Genomic DNA, 18,872 nt, shown 5'->3' on the forward strand with positions numbered 1-18,872 from the left:
ATGCGCTCTCGCGGAGTTTTGCTCCAATCCAGGAGACCACCGAGGAGCCATTGCCCATTGTGTCCCCATCATGTATTAAAGTGGGCATTACCCAGGACCTCTTGTCATTAGTCCTTAGAGCACAGGAGCAGGCTCCTCCAGACCTTCCGGTAGGTCTTTTGTTTGTGCCTCCTAGGTTAAGACAGCGAGTGTTCCTGGAATTCCATGCCAAGAAGTCGGCAGGTCACCCGGGTATTGCCAGAACTCGGGAGTTGCTATCTAGGGTGGTGTGGTGGCCCTCGGTGGCTAGGGATGTGGATCAGTGGGTTCGGGCATGTGACATCTGTGCCCGAAATAAGACTCCTAGAGGGGTTCCTGTTGGCCCATTACATCCACTCTCTATTCCATCTAAGCCATGGACCCACATTTCAATGGATTTTGTGGTGGAATTGCCCAAATCCTCGGGGATGACAGCCATCTGGGTTGTCGTTGACAGGTTTTCGAAGATGGCGCACTTCGTTCCATTGGTTGGGCTGCCATCGGCCAGACGCCTGTCTGAATTATTTATGCTGCATGTTGTGCGCCTCAACGGGTTGCCACTTGATGTGGTCTCTGACCGCGGATCCCAGTTTGTGGCCAAATTCTGGAGGGCATTTTGTTCCGATCTCCAGATTTCTGTCAGCTTGTCGTCAGGCTACCATCCGCAGTCTAATGGGCAGACTGAAAGGGTGAACCAGTCCTTGGAGCAGTTCCTCAGGTGTTATGTCTCCAAGTGTCAGACAAACTGGGTTGCTCATCTGTCCATGGCGGAGTTTGCCTATAACAACGCGGCTCACTCTGCTACAGGGATCTCTCCCTTCCTTTGTGTGTATGGGCATCATCCTAAGGCCAATTCTTTTGATCCCCTGGACTCCACGCCTGGTGGTTCCTCTGTGGTTTCGGTCCTTAGAGGTATTTGGAGGAAAGTGAAGAAAGCCCTTGTGTCTGTGTCATTAGTGACCAAAAGGGTTTTTGATAAGCGGAAAAGACCCTGCAGCTTCAAATTAGGGGACTTCGTCTGGTTGTCTACCAAGAATTTGAAGTTGAGACAGCCATCTCATAAGTTAGGCCCCCGGTTCATCGGTCCTTATAAGATCACTAGGGTTATCAATCCGGTGGCATTTCAGTTAGATCTACCCCGTTCTTTGGGTATCAATAAAACATTTCATTGTTCCCTTTTAAAACGGGCGATTAGTAATCCTTCTTCCAGTGGAAGACCTTCCCCTCTTCTGATACGTGGCCAGAGGGAGTTTGTTGTTGAAAGGATTCTTGACTCCAAGATGGTTCGGGGTCGGCTGTCATTTTTGGTGCACTGGAAGGGGTATGGCCCGGAGGAGCGGTCGTGGGTGCGCAGTTGTGATCTTCATGCCCCCAGACTGTCACGCTCTTTCTTCTCGCAGTTCCCCGATAAACCCGGTGATAGGGGGGGTACTGTTAGGGTCTCCTGCTCTGTGCTGCCACGTCGTCATGGCAACCGGGAGATAAGTGCTAGCGGAGTAACCTGAGCGTAGCTGATACTCCGGTTCGGGTCTTTTGCTGTGCAGTGGTTACAGGCTCTGTGCACGGCAGGGGATCCGGTGCTGGTTTTTGTGCTCACAGTCTGTGAGGTCTGAGTGGGGCGTGGACAGCACCTGCTATATAAACCCTGACAATGTCTATAATATTTGTCCTATTAAAAACACGTTAAAGGTTAAAGAACACAGTACGCAATTGGCGCAAAAAGTACCGCAAGGGTACTCCCTTAACTATACCTTAAGGAATGTACTTATACTGTAAACATTTGTGCAGTGACAATGTGTAGATGTAATGCAGTGTAACCTTGTTAGCTTAAAAGCTGTATGTGCGACTATGACGCTCTGAGAAACCTTTATGCATTTATAATAACCAATCAAATATCGGTCTAAGGTTCTAACGCCTTTAGTGAGAGAACGAACGTTCAAAAAGAATAATACAATACAAGCTATACACTACCAAAATAACATAGAATATCTAACCAAGTTACTACACATAAAATACAATAAAGACACAATTACTTTTAAAAGGGGAAGGAGAGAGAGAATGACTTATAACATTAAATAAGAGACAATATGGTTGCAGATAAAACTACACATGTGAGGAACAATCGCTGCGCAGTTATTCAATGCTGAGAATCTTTGTGGAGAAAATACTTGACCTTACCCATACTGGCTGTCCCTATATACACAACCCTACAATACCGCATGGGACAGAAGCTAGACTCCATTTTATTAAAGCTCCCATGATTCCAAAGACTGCACCACATGGTTGAAAGGGGGAGGGGAAAATACTAGAGATGAGCGGGTTCGGTTTCTCTGAATCCGAACCCGCACGAACTTCATGTTTTTTTCACGGGTCCGAGCAGACTCGGATCCTCCCGCCTTGCTCGGTTAACCCGAGCGCGCCCGAACGTCATCATGACGCTGTCGGATTCTCGCGAGACTCGGATTCTATATAAGGAGCCGCGCGTCGCCGCCATTTTCACACGTGCATTGAGATTGATAGGGAGAGGACGTGGCTGGCGTCCTCTCCATTTAGATTAGGGTTGAGAGAGAGAGAGAGAGATTGACCTGAGGCTGTGATACTGTAGAAGAGAGTGCAGAGTTTAGTGACTGACGACCACAGTGACCACCAGACAGTGCAGTTGTTTGTTTTATTTAATATATCCGTTCTCTGCCTGAAAAAAACGATACACACAGTGACTCAGTCACATACCATATCTGTGTGCACTGCTCAGCCCAGTGTGCTGCATCAATGTATATATATATCTGACTGTGCTCAGCTCACACAGCTTATAATTGTGGGGGAGACTGGGGAGCACTGCAGTGCCAGTTATAGGTTATAGCAGGAGCCAGGAGTACATAATATTATATTAAAATTAAACAGTGCACACTTTTGCTGCAGGAGTGCCACTGCCAGTGTGACTAGTGACCAGTGACCTGACCACCAGTATATATAATATTAGTAGTATACTATCTCTTTATCAACCAGTCTATATTAGCAGCAGACACAGTACAGTGCGGTAGTTCACGGCTGTGGCTACCTCTGTGTCGGCACTCGGCAGCCCGTCCATAATTGTATATACCACCTAACCGTGGTTTTTTTTTCTTTCTTTATAGTCATACTAGTTACGAGTATACTATCTCTTTATCAACCAGTCTATATTAGCAGCAGACACAGTACAGTGCGGTAGTTCACGGCTGTGGCTACCTCTGTGTCGGCACTCGGCAGCCCGTCCATAATTGTATATACCACCTAACCGTGGTTTTTTTTTCTTTCTTTATACATACATACTAGTTACGAGTATACTATCTCTTTATCAACCAGTCTATATTAGCAGCAGACACAGTACAGTGCGGTAGTTCACGGCTGTGGCTACCTCTGTGTCGGCACTCGGCAGCCCGTCCATAATTGTATATACCACCTAACCGTGGTTTTTTTTTTCTTTCTTTATACATACATACTAGTTACGAGTATACTATCTCTTTATCAACCAGTCTATATATTAGCAGCAGACACAGTACAGTGCGGTAGTTCACGGCTGTGGCTACCTCTGTGTCGGCACTCGGCAGCCCGTCCATAATTGTATATACCACCTAACCGTGGTTTTTTTTTCTTTCTTTATACATACATACTAGTTACGAGTATACTATCTCTTTATCAACCAGTCTATATATTAGCAGCAGACACAGTACAGTGCGGTAGTTCACGGCTGTGGCTACCTCTGTGTCGGCACTCGGCAGCCCGTCCATAATTGTATATACCACCTAACCGTGTTTTTTTTTTCTTTCTTTATAGTCATACTAGTTACGAGTATACTATCTCTTTATCAACCAGTCTATATTAGCAGCAGACACAGTACAGTGCGGTAGTTCACGGCTGTGGCTACCTCTGTGTCGGCACTCGGCAGCCCGTCCATAATTGTATATACCACCTAACCGTGGTTTTTTTTTCTTTCTTTATACATACATACTAGTTACGAGTATACTATCTCTTTATCAACCAGTCTATATATTAGCAGCAGACACAGTACAGTGCGGTAGTTCACGGCTGTGGCTACCTCTGTGTCGGCACTCGGCAGCCCGTCCATAATTGTATATACCACCTAACCGTGGTTTTTTTTTCTTTCTTTATAGTCATACTAGTTACGAGTATACTATCTCTTTATCAACCAGTCTATATTAGCAGCAGACACAGTACAGTGCGGTAGTTCACGGCTGTGGCTACCTCTGTGTCGGCACTCGGCAGCCCGTCCATAATTGTATATACCACCTAACCGTGGTTTTTTTTTCTTTCTTTATACATACATACTAGTTACGAGTATACTATCTCTTTATCAACCAGTCTATATTAGCAGCAGACACAGTACAGTGCGGTAGTTCACGGCTGTGGCTACCTCTGTGTCGGCACTCGGCAGCCCGTCCATAATTGTATATACCACCTAACCGTGGTTTTTTTTTCTTTCTTTATACATACATACTAGTTACGAGTATACTATCTCTTTATCAACCAGTCTATATATTAGCAGCAGACACAGTACAGTGCGGTAGTTCACGGCTGTGGCTACCTCTGTGTCGGCACTCGGCAGCCCGTCCATAATTGTATATACCACCTAACCGTGGTTTTTTTTTCTTTCTTTATAGTCATACTAGTTACGAGTATACTATCTCTTTATCAACCAGTCTATATTAGCAGCAGACACAGTACAGTGCGGTAGTTCACGGCTGTGGCTACCTCTGTGTCGGCACTCGGCAGCCCGTCCATAATTGTATATACCACCTAACCGTGGTTTTTTTTTCTTTCTTTATACATACATACTAGTTACGAGTATACTATCTCTTTATCAACCAGTCTATATTAGCAGCAGACACAGTACAGTGCGGTAGTTCACGGCTGTGGCTACCTCTGTGTCGGCACTCGGCAGCCCGTCCATAATTGTATATACCACCTAACCGTGGTTTTTTTTTCTTTCTTTATACATACATACTAGTTACGAGTATACTATCTCTTTATCAACCAGTCTATATATTAGCAGCAGACACAGTACAGTGCGGTAGTTCACGGCTGTGGCTACCTCTGTGTCGGCACTCGGCAGCCCGTCCATAATTGTATATACCACCTAACCGTGGTTTTTTTTCTTTCTTTATACATACATACTAGTTACGAGTATACTATCTCTTTATCAACCAGTCTATATATTAGCAGCAGACACAGTACAGTGCGGTAGTTCACGGCTGTGGCTACCTCTGTGTCGGCACTCGGCAGCCCGTCCATAATTGTATATACCACCTAACCGTGGTTTTTTTTTCTTTCTTTATACATACATACTAGTTACGAGTATACTATCTCTTTATCAACCAGTCTATATATTAGCAGCAGACACAGTACAGTGCGGTAGTTCACGGCTGTGGCTACCTCTGTGTCGGCACTCGGCAGCCCGTCCATAATTGTATACTAGTATCCAATCCATCCATCTCCATTGTTTACCTGAGGTGCCTTTTAGTTGTGCCTATTAAAATATGGAGAACAAAAATGTTGAGGTTCCAAAATTAGGGAAAGATCAAGATCCACTTCCACCTCGTGCTGAAGCTGCTGCCACTAGTCATGGCCGAGACGATGAAATGCCAGCAACGTCGTCTGCCAAGGCCGATGCCCAATGTCATAGTACAGAGCATGTCAAATCCAAAACACCAAATATCAGTAAAAAAAGGACTCCAAAACCTAAAATAAAATTGTCGGAGGAGAAGCGTAAACTTGCCAATATGCCATTTACCACACGGAGTGGCAAGGAACGGCTGAGGCCCTGGCCTATGTTCATGGCTAGTGGTTCAGCTTCACATGAGGATGGAAGCACTCAGCCTCTCGCTAGAAAAATGAAAAGACTAAAGCTGGCAAAAGCAGTAGCACCGCAAAGAACTGTGCGTTCTTCGAAATCCCAAATCCACAAGGAGAGTCCGACTCCAATTGTGTCGGTTGCGATGCCTGACCTTCCCAACACTGGACGTGAAGAGCATGCGCCTTCCACCATTTGCATGCCCCCTGCAAGTGATGGAAGGAGCACCCGCAGTCCAGTTCCTGATAGTCAGATTGAAGATGTCAGTGTTGAAGTACACCAGGATGAGGAGGATATGGGTGTTGCTGGCGCTGGGGAGGAAATTGACCAGGAGGATTCTGATGGTGAGGTGGTTTGTTTAAGTCAGGCACCCGGGGAGACACCTGTTGTCCGTGGTAGGAATATGGCCGTTGACATGCCTGGTGAAAATACCAAAAAAATCAGCTCTTCGGTGTGGAAGTATTTCACCAGAAATGCGGACAACAGGTGTCAAGCCGTGTGTTCCCTTTGTCAAGCTGTAATAAGTAGGGGTAAGGACGTTAACCACCTCGGAACATCCTCCCTTATACGTCACCTGCAGCGCATTCATAATAAGTCAGTGACAAGTTCAAAAACTTTGGGTGACAGCGGAAGCAGTCCACTGACCAGTAAATCCCTTCCTCTTGTAACCAAGCTCACGCAAACCACCCCACCAACTCCCTCAGTGTCAATTTCCTCCTTCCCCAGGAATGCCAATAGTCCTGCAGGCAATGTCACTGGCAATTCTGACGAGTCCTCTCCTGCCTGGGATTCCTCCGATGCATCCTTGCGTGTAACGCCTACTGCTGCTGGCGCTGCTGTTGTTGCTGCTGGGAGTCGATGGTCATCCCAGAAGGGAAGTCGTAAGCACACTTTTACTACTTCCACCAAGCAATTGACTGTCCAACAGTCCTTTGCGAGGAAGATGAAATATCACAGCAGTCATCCTGTTGCAAAGCGGATAACTGAGGCCTTGACAACTATGTTGGTGTTAGACGTGCGTCCGGTATCCGCCGTTAGTTCACAGGGAACTAGACAATTTCTTGAGGTAGTGTGCCCCCGTTACCAAATACCATCTAGGTTCCACTTCTCTAGGCAGGCGATACCGAGAATGTACACGGACGTCAGAAAAAGACTCACCAGTGTCCTAAAAAATGCAGTTGTACCCAATGTCCACTTAACCACGGACATGTGGACAAGTGGAGCAGGGCAGGGTCAGGACTATATGACTGTGACAGCCCACTGGGTAGATGTATGGACTCCCGCCGCAAGAACAGCAGCGGCGGCACCAGTAGCAGCATCTCGCAAACGCCAACTCTTTCCTAGGCAGGCTACGCTTTGTATCACCGGTTTCCAGAATACGCACACAGCTGAAAACCTCTTACGGCAACTGAGGAAGATCATCGCGGAATGGCTTACCCCAATTGGACTCTCCTGTGGATTTGTGGCATCGGACAACGCCAGCAATATTGTGTGTGCATTAAATCTGGGCCAATTCCAGCACGTCCCATGTTTTGCACATACCTTGAATTTGGTGGTGCAGAATTTTTTAAAAAACGACAGGGGCGTGCAAGAGATGCTGTCGGTGGCCAGAAGAATTGCGGGACACTTTCGGCGTACAGGCACCACGTACAGAAAACTGGAGCACCACCAAAAACTACTGAACCTGCCCTGCCATCATCTGAAGCAAGAAGTGGTAACGAGGTGGAATTCAACCCTGTATATGCTTCAGAGGTTGGAGGAGCAGCAAAAGGCCATTCAAGCCTATACAATTGAGCACGATATAGGAGGTGGGATGCACCTGTCTCAAGCGCAGTGGAGAATGATTTCAACGTTGTGCAAGGTTCTGATGCCCTTTGAACTTGCCACACGTGAAGTCAGTTCAGACACTGCCAGCCTGAGTCAGGTCATTCCCCTCATCAGGCTTTTGCAGAAGAAGCTGGAGACATTGAAGGAGGAGCTAACACGGAGCGATTCCGCTAGGCATGTGGGACTTGTGGATGGAGCCCTTAATTCGCTTAGCAAGGATTCACGGGTGGTCAATCTGTTGAAATCAGAGCACTACATTTTGGCCACCGTGCTCGATCCTAGATTTAAAGCCTACCTTGGATCTCTCTTTCCGGCAGACACAAGTCTGCTGGGGTTCAAACACCTGCTGGTGAGTAAATTGTCAAGTCAAGCGGAACGCGACCTGTCAACAACATCTCCTCCTTCACATTCTCCCGCAACTGGGGGTGCGAGGAAAAGGCTCAGAATTCCGAGCCCACCCGCTGGCGGTGATGCAGGGCAGTCTGGAGCGACTGCTGATGCTGACATCTGGTCCGGACTGAAGGACCTGACAACGATTACGGACATGTCGTCTACTGTCACTGCATATGATTCTCTCCCCATTGAAAGAATGGTGGAGGATTATATGAGTGACCGCATCCAAGTAGGCACGTCACACAGTCCGTACTTATACTGGCAGGAAAAAGAGGCAATTTGGAGGCCCTTGCACAAACTGGCTTTATTCTACCTAAGTTGCCCTCCCACAAGTGTGTACTCCGAAAGAGTGTTTAGTGCCGCCGCTCACCTTGTCAGCAATCGGCGTACGAGGTTACATCCAGAAAATGTGGAGAAGATGATGTTCATTAAAATGAATTATAATCAATTCCTCCGTGGAGACATTGACCAGCAGCAATTGCCTCCACAAAGTACACAGGGAGCTGAGATGGTGGATTCCAGTGGGGACGAATTGATAATCTGTGAGGAGGGGGATGTACACGGTGATATATCGGAGGATGATGATGAGGTGGACATCTTGCCTCTGTAGAGCCAGTTTGTGCAAGGAGAGATTAATTGCTTCTTTTTTGGTGGGGGTCCAAACCAACCCGTCATATCAGTCACAGTCGTGTGGCAGACCCTGTCACTGAAATGATGGGTTGGTTAAAGTGTGCATGTCCTGTTTATACAACATAAGGGTGGGTGGGAGGGCCCAAGGACAATTCCATCTTGCACCTCTTTTTTCTTTTCTTTTTCTTTGCGTCATGTGCTGTTTGGGGAGGGTTTTTTGGAAGGGACATCCTGCGTGACACTGCAGTGCCACTCCTAGATGGGCCCGGTGTTTGTGTCGGCCACTAGGGTCGCTTATCTTACTCACACAGCTACCTCATTGCGCCTCTTTTTTTCTTTGCGTCATGTGCTGTTTGGGGAGGGTTTTTTGGAAGGGACATCCTGCGTGACACTGCAGTGACACTCCTAGATGGGCCCGGTGTTTGTGTCGGCCACTAGGGTCGCTTATCTTACTCACACAGCTACCTCATTGCGCCTCTTTCTTTCTTTGCGTCATGTGCTGTTTGGGGAGGGTTTTTTGGAAGGGACATCCTGCGTGACACTGCAGTGCCACTCCTAGATGGGCCCGGTGTTTGTGTCGGCCACTAGGGTCGCTAATCTTACTCACACAGCTACCTCATTGCGCCTCTTTTTTTCTTTGCGTCATGTGCTGTTTGGGGAGGGTTTTTTGGAAGGGCCATCCTGCGTGACACTGCAGTGCCACTCCTAGATGGGCCCGGTGTTTGTGTCGGCCACTAGGGTCGCTTATCTTACTCACACAGCGACCTCGGTGCAAATTTTAGGACTAAAAATAATATTGTGAGGTGTGAGGTATTCAGAATAGACTGAAAATGAGTGGAAATTATGGTTTTTGAGGTTAATAATACTTTGGGATCAAAATGACCGCCAAATTCTATGATTTAAGCTGTTTTTTAGGTTTTTTGGAAAAAAACACCCGAATCCAAAACACACCCGAATCCGACAAAAAAAATTCGGTGAGGTTTTGCCAAAACGCGGTCGAACCCAAAACATGGCCGCGGAACCGAACCCAAAACCAAAACACAAAACCCGAAAAATTTCCGGCGCTCATCTCTAGAAAATACCCGGCAGCAGCCATTTTAGATTTGCAGGTCCAAACACATGGCACTCTCTACTACACCACAATCACATAGCAGAAGACACAAGACTCCATTTTATTCCAAAATGTCCAAGCCTCAGAACAATGCATATGTTCTGATTTTACAATTCCAAACCATCTAAATCACCTTTCACAATTTCAATCCAACTTCCTAGAACCATCTTATTCACTTTCACATTCCAAACAACTTCAGTATCTCAATAACCAGAGCATATTCATCACAAGACCAGATCACAATGTAACCACACATCTCAGCCCGCCACTGCCACAAGCACATGCCCAAACGCAACTGCATGGTGGTATTTATGATTAACAAGATATATATTATAACTAACCAGTACAATCTATTTTAAATCACCATAGGCAAACAAATACCACAAATGCTATGCTACAGGTTGTCTAATGTCCCAGCTACCATCACAGATTCCCAGATCTATCACACAAACACCCAACAATCACACAACCAAGTTACAATATCCTATTTAAACCAGAAAGCAATCTGTCTATATTTCCTTATCTAGCCATGTGAATTCAATACTTAGCCTTTGGTGCCTGGTGATGATCCAGCCATGCTTCTGGGAGCTTTGTTCTGAGTGTCGCTTCATTACATCTGTTCTCTGAGGCCACCAGCAAAAAACTGACCCCCAACCCCCCCAGACAGGAACTATCCTCCTGTGTGTCTGTTCCTAGGGGAGGGGTCTCTCTCTCTCCTTTGTATATGTTAATCAGGTTCAGCCCTGAAAATCTTAGTAAAAGGTTGGCTTGATCATCCATTGTTCTCAACAAAGTGATCTCAGCTTTTATACATATAATCATATCTATCCGCTGCAATGTCCCACAACTTCACAACCAGCATCAAACTAACCCACACATCATTCTGCTTGCTTCAATACCAAACATGATGGGCGCATCTGGTTCTGTTCAGATAATACATATTCATGACATCAATTCATCAGCCAATTCTAAATCTCCATGATGTCTGGTGCTTGACATTATTATAACCATGTACTGTATGAAACAAGCGCCGAATCCATCTCCGTGCCATGTCCGAGCAAATGCGTGTGTTTCCATATATTGCTGTGCTCGCTGCGCATATTTGCAAGTATAGCGACTTAAATGTGTGTGTGGTTTGTATGTTCTCTCTATGTAATATTTTTGACTTTGACAGTCCACCCTTTGGCAGTCACCAATAACTGCCACTTCCTAAAACATTTCAAAAAGAGAAAAATATATGTCATATGTAAATACATTTCTATGATTGGGTAAGGGAGGAGAGAAGAAGGTGGGAAAAAGGTATGACCTAGTGAGATAGCAGAAGTATGTATGTATGAATCCATGTTTGGGGGGTCATGTATCATCGTGCCGTACGTGTTTTAAATCAAGCTTCGAGGTATTGCGAAGTATACATTTGAATTCCTTCTTATCCCGTGGTACGGGTCTGTGGATGGGCTGTCAAACTTTACCGAGCTCTTTTCGGCTGTGGTTGTAACAAAATGGGGGAGCACATTTTAGTTGATGATACATGAATGGGGGAATATGTGATTGCTGATATCTGTGCCTGTCTTCCCTATCGACTATGTGTGTCATTACCTGAAGGTTGTAGAGATGAAGATAAGACATAATTACGGTAAATGCAGTGGTATTCTATGTCAGGTTAATGAACATTCGTCGATTGAGGTCTTGTTCGGTGTCTGTTGAATGCAGTCTTCTTTGTGCTTTTGCCAAAAGGCGTGGGCAAAAGCTTTGTCAATGTCCATAGATTTACAAAAGTGTTGGGCTAGCGTAATTTTAAAATTTCTAGGGAAACTGGGGATCTATGGCAAAGTTCATCAAAAATCTGTGTATAAGGTTGTCAAAACTTCTTCTTTAATCCATCTGTTGTCTGTATATCGGCTCATCAAATTCCTCGTCCAAGTGGGTCTTTTTACCTTGGAAAAAAACGGAAAAACAGGTGAAAGAAACGGACCGTATAATCGCATTTTCATCACATCATTGTTTCTACAGTTGGGTCATAAATCAAATCCATTGAAATTACAGTTTCCTCACTCCTTAGACTCATTACCTCAGGTAGTACTTTTCCAATATAACACAATCCTTCAGAGTTTGGGGCAAGCCGCTCATACGCCTTTCTCCCGCATATGAAATATGCATCATCGGGGAGAACATATGGGACGGAGTAGGACATAACCATATTACACATCTTCCATGTGAAATCTCCTAACCCTAATTCTCCCATCTGTTTAGTACACGTATCAGTTTGTACGATATGTGCGCAGTATCCTGGTGATACCTCTCCAACTCTCGTAATCCTACTTCCTAGGGTATACCTATATCGGAAAGATTTTCCTCTACTGGCTATGTGGCATATAAGCTCTGTATCTGTCGGCATTCTATCTGCTCTATATGAAAAGGTCATGGTTTGGTTACTCCATGACACTTCCCAATTTCCCGGCTTTCGGGGATTGGTAATGTTAAAACATACTAGGGGTCTATCCACATGATATTGGTGGAGCTTCAAACTAGGAGGACTAGAGATATAAAACCTCCAGTCCACCGGTCTCCCACCCTTTAGCTCAAGTACCTCCCCTACCGTTAAAGGAAATGGTACTAGCCCTGATTTGCTATGACCTTGAGGTACTTGAGAGCATACCCAACAATCTGTTTTATTTAACACGCTACCCACTAAGGAGTGATAGTCACTCAATGGATGCCGGTCCATATGGATATTAAAACTGGATTGGCATTTCTTAATGCACCCATCCTCAATTACATTGTTACAGAGCCTACAGATACAGTTTTCTTTTCAGCTAACAATGTTTACAAATAACATGGCTGTTAGATCGTTTCCGGTACTCGCCTTTGCTCGGTGCTTGTGTTGCTATTGGAAATTTACACCTCCGTCTTAGTCATTGGAACCTTTCTGGATCCTTTCTCGACCTCACTGGTACTCTCACCGAAACAGACTGCTCGGGTCAACGTCATGGTCAACAGGAAAATCCATATCACAGTCTCTCGGGGCAAGTCCATCTTACAGGAGGAGAAAAGAAGAAATTTGTAATGGGGTACAGAAAATCAGTTTGAGGGGGAGAGAAACTTGTTACGATAATTAGTTCTCTCGTCTTGTTGTTCTTCTTGTTCTGCTGTCTTCTCAAAGGTGCTGTCTCTCAGTCTTCCAAACGAACATTCTGGTGATGCAATATTCCCTCCAAACCAGCGATCTTTCTGTAAGGAGCAAAAATCTTGCATTACCATTTGTCTAACTGATGGGTGACATACCATCTTTAAAACATGAAAGCATGAGTGAGAAGAGAGAGAAAACAACAACAGCAAAAAAAAACAAAAGAGAGAGAACAATTTATATGCATGTGTATATTACTTAAATCAACAATAGCCATCAATAGGAAAAGAGAAAAAAAACATTTTTCAAACATTTTAAAACATTGTCAGATCGTCAGGCTGTCATATCTACATGTCCAATGGTTTCTTTGCGCCGTCCCTCCCCCCAGCACCATACTCCACTTTCTGTATCTGGCCAGGATACATTGATGCGGATAGGTCATGCTGGGGTTTGGTAGACTTCTGCAAAGACCAAGCGGATATGCAATGTTTGAGTCCTTACTAATAATCGTCAGAGATGTGGAGATAGAGAGAGAGAGAAAAAAAACATTTCACAGATACATTTACAATGTTTCACCTGGTCATTCCTGTGTCTTCAGGGAATGACCTCCCAATTTATTAACCGTTACCTCAGGCTTACCATCAGTTCTAATGATCACCTTTCCTGACCACATATCATGGGTGTGGCCCAAAATTCTTCCTATATGATCCCTGATTATAATTTGGTGTGTCCTAACTTTTCTCATTTCTTGGTCTAGGGGGTCTGACTTTATGTGGGCTATTACAGTTGCTGGCATAATGCCCTTCTCTTTTGCAAAGATCACAAATCCTTGAGTTCCTCCATGTGCCAATGGCCTTGGGTTTTGGTTGATTTGATGCCTCCTCAAACGCTTGGATGCTCATCACCATCAACCGCTTTCCCTGTACCTACCTGATTCCTTGGATACCATGATTATGTTGTTGTCTAGGGGGTTCATATACCTTCTGTGAATCTTTGATCATACACTTAGATCTTTCTTAGGATCTGGGTAATCAGACATGATTGATCTCAATTCTGTCCGGGACCAGGGATGGCGCATTGCACTGTCCTTGACGGGAATGATTCCCTGATCGTCAGTCTTCCCATTGGGGACTGTGATTCACCCTGACAGGACTAAACTCAATTACGTCACCTTGTTTTGGTCTTACAATATGGGGTACATTTGTTTGTGCGTGATATAAAACTTTGTACGTACCTGTGGACACGACCTCACCTGACCCTCCGTTAGGGGGTTTGATTATTGCCTTTACCAATTTGGTCGCGTCCACCTGGATGTCTTGTAGGCTGGCTGCTGGAAGAGATGCCGACATCGTTCTGGGCTCACTTTCTTGTTGGTAATCCTGAGGGAAGTCTAACATGGGGTGCGACTTGCACAGGTTAACATTTGTGATTTTTATACATTTATTTTTATAAACATTATTACATTTGTTACTTTCGTTCTTAATACAGTTACTAAGTGCATTTTTATCATACAACATTGTGCCTTTCTCCGCAACCACAATTCTCTCCATTGCCATGTCTCTCCTCTCAAGATGAAAGTTAGGTATGTAAGTTACATTTCTTTGCATTTCACTTTCCTGTTGCCATAACTGCAAACAATCATAATGCTTGATTCGTCTCTTTGCTGATTTAATGAGACATATCCTTCTCCTTAAATTCGTTAACACTTCTGTGCTGAAGCTACCTACTCTTGGGAATTTCTCCCCGTCATGTACTGTCATTCTCTCCCATTCATCACATAAAGCTTCTGTGTGACTTCCGTATTTCTCACACATTACATACCTTGCCGACCCGACTGGTCGGTTCACTGAATCAACCCGAACCGAGGTTGATCGCCCCCTACCTGAACAAGTGGCCCCCATAGTTCGAAGGTGTTGCTTTATTCAGCCAACCCTTACGCAAACCAAAATGTTCAAAATAGGCTGACGGTGGCGGTTTACCGAGTACCCCACTCACTCGCCCACGCCGACCAATACGACCTGATCACACCGATATGGTGCTGGCGTACTCGACCCAGGGCCCCTGCGACCTGAACCTCTATTTACTGGAACCTGTGAGGGTGATCCGAAGAACACTTACTCTTTCCAGTAACTATTGGTTGTTGGATAGTTCCTGAGTGAGCAGCGAACATCCCTTAAAATAAAAAAAATTACACAAATCACGTTAGAATGTACAAATAGCGTTTATGACCTTCGTACACAAATAGTACCGGTCAGGTTTACTAATGCACACAATTACGTGCGGTACAATCGTTCAGCACATAAGCAACTAATCTTATGTACTGAGCGACCAACGGAATCGAAAATTACGGCTGCGAATTCCTTCAGCCAGAGCTTGTATGGCCTATATGGGTGTTGCACCAACCCTTTCTTGGTGTTGTGCCTGTGGACTGTATAGTGGACTTCCTTGTCTGCTGTACCTAAACCTGCTGGTCTGCTATGACCTCCTGGTCTGTTACAGTATGACCTCCTGGTCTGCTACACTCTAATGCTCAAATTGTATGTTTTAACCAGGGATGCCTCCCTAGCCACCATGTACGTCACTTACACGCATGTACCTCACGAGAACTCGACTTTTCTTGTGGTTCAACCTCAAAAATTGTAAAAACAAACACTCACTCACCACATATACACTTTTGTTTCTATTTCTATTTCTGCGCAGAAATTTTCTTTAGACCAGATGTGTTGTGAATTTGGAGAAGGATCTGTTAATCTAAATTTCGGACACTAAAATAGACTTGCGCTACTTACCACGTTGCCACCTTTCCGCCTGTTGCAATAACACTATCGTGTGATTTGAGTTACGTGGGCGTACCCGGACGCTCCGTTGCGTAATATACGCTGCCTGCGTCGGCCTTTGAGTTGCGTACGCGAGTCTCAGCCCTTTGTTAGAGACACGTGCACGCAAAGCAAATATCCACCGTAACACAATGTACACTTTTATCAATGTAGATGATCCTCGATCATCTACTGCGCACCACACCAATCTCTCCTTATACCTTAGGTAGAGTTGCGTGTGGGCTTTTTACAATTATACCGTTAAATATTACTTTTTATCTTTTTAACTACTAATAGCAACAAATCTTTCTTAGCACGTTATCAATGCAAATGGCAAACAGGAAGGTGAGATGTGAAACTTACACAAATGAACATGCAATTCTAAATTAATCTAATAACATATATTGATGTAAGCACACGCATATAGATATTACATATATGAGACCCTATTAGTGCTTCTACTTTGCATATGAATGTGCAATTTCTTTCACTGCTGGGAGAGAAAAAAAAAAAAAAAAACAACAAACCAGTCCCACAGGTCATTTGCATTTCAATGGCCATCCTACAAATAGCAGCGTTAAAACAGGTTCTTGAAGAGAGACAGTTACAAAAAACAAAACAAAAAAAAAACTACTTGTGTATTTCTTAAATCAAATATTTAATTATTAACTGTTATTAAACTCTATCTGAACTACTTATGATTGACTATGATATGGACTAAACAAATGCATAAAAAAAAACCTCATTAAATGATGATTTCTTTTTGACAGTGGATGGCTGATTATTTCCTGAGTCAACTGAAAATCAGCCGTTCAAAAAAAAATATTTTTTTTTGACCTTCCCAAAATGGCCGCTGCTTTTCCCCCATCCATGAGGTTTACACAAAATGGGGGACAGACCTTTTGTCACAAAGAAAAATCATCATGCCAGCCCCTTTTAGTTATCACGCTATGCAGGGCGATTAAAAATAATTTTAAACCTATTTAAACAGACAAACCATCCAATCTGCGTGTGCAGTTGGCACCAAATAGAAATAAAAACCAGATTTACAAAGACAATAACGTACTGTTCTTACCTTCCAGTTCCCGAATTCCCTCAGCACTCCTTACCAAGTGAAGCAGGCGCTTATCTGGTCAGCACTGCAGTATCCCCGACCTCCAAACGGTTTAACGAGGGATACTACCTTCCACTCTTTGCTGACCGATAATGTCTGCTGAAGTTACCTAGTGCAGATATGTGAAGACCGGAGGAGCTCCCCAATTGACAATGTCTATAATATTTGTCCTATTAAAAACACGTTAAAGGTTAAAGAACACAGTACGCAATTGGCGCAAAAAGTACCGCAAGGGTACTCCCTTAACTATACCTTAAGGAATGTACTTATACTGTAAACATTTGTGCAGTGACAATGTGTAGATGTAATGCAGTGTAACCTTGTTAGCTTAAAAGCTGTATGTGCGACTATGACGCTCTGAGAAACCTTTATGCATTTATAATAACCAATCAAATATCGGTCTAAGGTTCTAACGCCTTTAGTGAGAGAACGAACGTTCAAAAAGAATAATACAATACAAGCTATACACTACCAAAATAACATAGAATATCTAACCAAGTTACTACACATAAAATACAATAAAGACACAATTACTTTTAAAAGGGGAAGGAGAGAGAGAATGACTTATAACATTAAATAAGAGACAATATGGTTGCAGATAAAACTACACATGTGAGGAACAATCGCTGCGCAGTTATTCAATGCTGAGAATCTTTGTGGAGAAAATACTTGACCTTACCCATACTGGCTGTCCCTATATACACAACCCTACAATACCGCATGGGACAGAAGCTAGACTCCATTTTATTAAAGCTCCCATGATTCCAAAGACTGCACCACATGGTTGAAAGGGGGAGGGGAAAATACCCGGCAGCAGCCATTTTAGATTTGCAGGTCCAAACACATGGCACTCTCTACTACACCACAATCACATAGCAGAAGACACAAGACTCCATTTTATTCCAAAATGTCCAAGCCTCAGAACAATGCATATGTTCTGATTTTACAATTCCAAACCATCTAAATCACCTTTCACAATTTCAATCCAACTTCCTAGAACCATCTTATTCACTTTCACATTCCAAACAACTTCAGTATCTCAATAACCAGAGCATATTCATCACAAGACCAGATCACAATGTAACCACACATCTCAGCCCGCCACTGCCACAAGCACATGCCCAAACGCAACTGCATGGTGGTATTTATGATTAACAAGATATATATTATAACTAACCAGTACAATCTATTTTAAATCACCATAGGCAAACAAATACCACAAATGCTATGCTACAGGTTGTCTAATGTCCCAGCTACCATCACAGATTCCCAGATCTATCACACAAACACCCAACAATCACACAACCAAGTTACAATATCCTATTTAAACCAGAAAGCAATCTGTCTATATTTCCTTATCTAGCCATGTGAATTCAATACTTAGCCTTTGGTGCCTGGTGATGATCCAGCCATGCTTCTGGGAGCTTTGTTCTGAGTGTCGCTTCATTACATCTGTTCTCTGAGGCCACCAGCAAAAAACTGACCCCCAACCCCCCCAGACAGGAACTATCCTCCTGTGTGTCTGTTCCTAGGGGAGGGGTCTCTCTCTCTCCTTTGTATATGTTAATCAGGTTCAGCCCTGAAAATCTTAGTAAAAGGTTGGCTTGATCATCCATTGTTCTCAACAAAGTGATCTCAGCTTTTATACATATAATCATATCTATCCGCTGCAATGTCCCACAACTTCACAACCAGCATCAAACTAACCCACACATCATTCTGCTTGCTTCAATACCAAACATGATGGGCGCATCTGGTTCTGTTCAGATAATACATATTCATGACATCAATTCATCAGCCAATTCTAAATCTCCATGATGTCTGGTGCTTGACATTATTATAACCATGTACTGTATGAAACAAGCGCCGAATCCATCTCCGTGCCATGTCCGAGCAAATGCGTGTGTTTCCATATATTGCTGTGCTCGCTGCGCATATTTGCAAGTATAGCGACTTAAATGTGTGTGTGGTTTGTATGTTCTCTCTATGTA

This window comes from Pseudophryne corroboree, chromosome 1 (assembly GCF_028390025.1).
Source record: "Pseudophryne corroboree isolate aPseCor3 chromosome 1, aPseCor3.hap2, whole genome shotgun sequence".
NCBI classification, from domain to species: domain Eukaryota; kingdom Metazoa; phylum Chordata; class Amphibia; order Anura; family Myobatrachidae; genus Pseudophryne; species Pseudophryne corroboree.